Genomic DNA, 2,930 nt, shown 5'->3' with positions numbered 1-2,930 from the left:
TTACAGAGATATTCACTTTTTTGATCAAAACTATGTAACATTCCCCAAATCTGATATTATCATTACATGAAAAGAGTTTAAAATATTTTGTAAGATTAAAAAAAATCCTAAAAGTGTTAGCAATAACTCCTCTGCAGAACTGTGCCATTCTCTTAGCACATACAGTTTCTTTATCACCCTTATATTCCAAATGTCTATTACAATGTTTGCCATATTGTAAATGTTGAATAAATGTTTAATAAAGCCATTTTGACTCTGTGGGGATCCTCAAGTCCTTTACCCAGTTCTACTCTTGACTAAAGAACAGCAGGTAAGTTATTTCATTTCTCTAGAGGCAAAGACATGTATTTCCTAGTAGAGACTGACATGATGCATGCTCAGTGTCTGACTCTTTGTAACCCTGTCGGGCTATAGCCCATTAGGCTCCTCTGTCCATAGGATTCTTCAGATAACAACACTGGAGTGGGTTGCCATGCCCTCCTCCAGAGGATCTTCGCAACCCAGGGAGCGAACCCACATCTGTCTGCATTGCAGGCAGATTCTTTACCCACTGAGTCACCAGGAAGCCCAGTAGAGACCAGGTGGCATGCTAAATCAAAACACAAATAATTTCTCATACAGACTACTTGTTTTAAAATCTCCTATTTTAACAGAGAAGAACAAACCTGACTCAATATTGGGTCTATTCCTTTACCTCTTTTTTTTTTTTTTTCTTTTTTAAAACCCCATCCTGAACCCTCCTCCCTCCTCCCTCCCCACACCATCCCTCTGGGTCGTCCCAGTGCACCAGCCCCAAGCATCCAGCATCGTGCATTGAACCTGGACTGGCATCTCGTTTCATACATGACATTTCACATGTTTCAATGCCATTCTCCCAAATCTTCCCACCCTCTCCCTCTCCCACAGAGTCCATAAGACTGTTCTATACATCAGTGTCTCTTTTGCTGTCTCGTATACAGGGTTATCGTTACCATCTTTCTAAATTCCATATATATGCATTAGTATACTGTATTGGTGTTTTTCCTTCTGGCTTACTTCACTCTGTATAATAGGCTCCAGTTTCATCCACCTCATTAGAACTGATTCAAATGTATTCTTTTTAATGGCTGAGTAATACTCCATTGTGTATATGTACCATAGCTTTCTTATCCATTCATCTGCTGATGGACATCTAGGTTGCTTCCATGTCCTGGCTATTATAAACAGTGCTGCGATGAACATTGGGGTACACGTGTCTCTTTCCCTTCTGGTTTCCTCAGTGTGTATGCCCAGCAGTGGGATTGCTGGATCATAAGGCAGTTCTATTTCCAGTTTTTTAAGGAATCTCCACACTGTTCTCCATAGTGGCTGTACTAGTTTGCATTCCCACCAACAGTGTAAGAGGGTTCCCTTTTCTCCACACCCTCTCCAGCATTTATTATTTGTAGACTTTTGGATCTCAGCCATTCTGACCGGTGTGAAATGGTACCTCATAGTGGTTTTGATTTGCATTTCTCTGATAATGAGTGATGCTGAGCATCTTTTCATGTGTTTGTTAGCCATCTGTATGTCTTCTTTGGAGAAATGTCTATTTAGATCTTTGGCCCATTTTTTGATTGGGTCATTTATTTTTCTGGAGTTGAGCTGTAGGAGTTGCTTGTATATTTTTGAGATTAGTTGTTTGTCGGTTGCTTCATTTGCTATTATTTTCTCCCATTCTGAAGGCTGTCTTTTCACCTTGCTAATAGTTTCCTTTGATGTGCAGAAGCTTTTGTTCTCTATTACCTGTGCTTAGTTATGCTTGCTCTGAACCTTTGTAAAGGAATGTTGCCTGTAGCCTGAAATATACATTACAGTTCTTTCTCAAGTCTCTGCCTTCCAGGCTTGACCTTTAAAGGTCTAACACTTTCTATTCATATAGAGTTCAAAGTTGTAGAACAGAGAATAACATTTGTCTTGTTGGAGGTTTACAGGAATATTGTGATCAGACCTACCTGGATAGCTGCAAGAACAAAGTATTACATCCCCTCTGGGGTCTGGTGACCACCAATAAGTTTGCAACAACCAACCACAACCTCTCTCCTCTTTGTATAAAGGAAGTCTGAATTCTGACTCTAGTAAGAGGGTTCTTTGGGACACTAGTCCACCATCTTATCGGTCTGCTGGCTTTTTAAATAAGGTTGCTGTTCTTTGCTCCAATGCCTTGTCTTTTAATTTATTGACCTGGTCCGTGGCAAGCAGTAAGAGCTTGGACTTGGTAACACTCTGTCTTACTAATAATGTAAATTTTGGCGCCCTCCCCTGGATTACATAAATCAAACACATTTTTCAACTGGGCCCCAGAACATATATTATTAACATGATTTTGATCATGTACTAACAAGGAAGAACCACTGGTAGTATAGTGGAAACAATTATATTAAGCACTGTCTTAGTTCATTTGGGCTACAGTAACAATACCACAGAATGGATGGATTAAATAACAGAAATTTATTTTTCCCTGTTCTGGGGCAGGAAGTCTAGGATCAAAACACTGGCACGTTTGGTTTCTGGAAAGGGCCAACTTCCTCATTCATAGACTGCAATATCCTTTGTGTGTTCTCATATTTTGGAAAAAGCAAGGGAGATTTCTGGAGTGTCTTTTCTTATAGTAGCACTGATCCCATTTATAAAGGCTCCATCAACCTCCATTTAACATCACAGCAGGGATATATTTCAACATATGAATTTCAAGGGGACACAAAAATTAGGCCTAGAAAAAGACTACAAGGAAGTACATCAAAATATCAAGGATTGTAGCAATGCATATATCACATGATCTAAATTGTTTTATTCTGTTAGGATCAATGTTCTTAGAATCTTTCAACATTTCTCACATTTGAATATATCATAAAAAACGTGTAGATTTTATATGATAATGTTATTTTTTCTTAAAAAAGTGTTAATGAATC

This window comes from Bos mutus, unplaced genomic scaffold (assembly GCF_027580195.1).
Source record: "Bos mutus isolate GX-2022 unplaced genomic scaffold, NWIPB_WYAK_1.1 CTG238, whole genome shotgun sequence".
In the NCBI taxonomy this organism is placed as follows: domain Eukaryota; kingdom Metazoa; phylum Chordata; class Mammalia; order Artiodactyla; family Bovidae; genus Bos; species Bos mutus.
The sequence above is the reverse complement of the archived record's forward strand: the minus strand, read 5'-3'. Positions refer to the sequence as shown.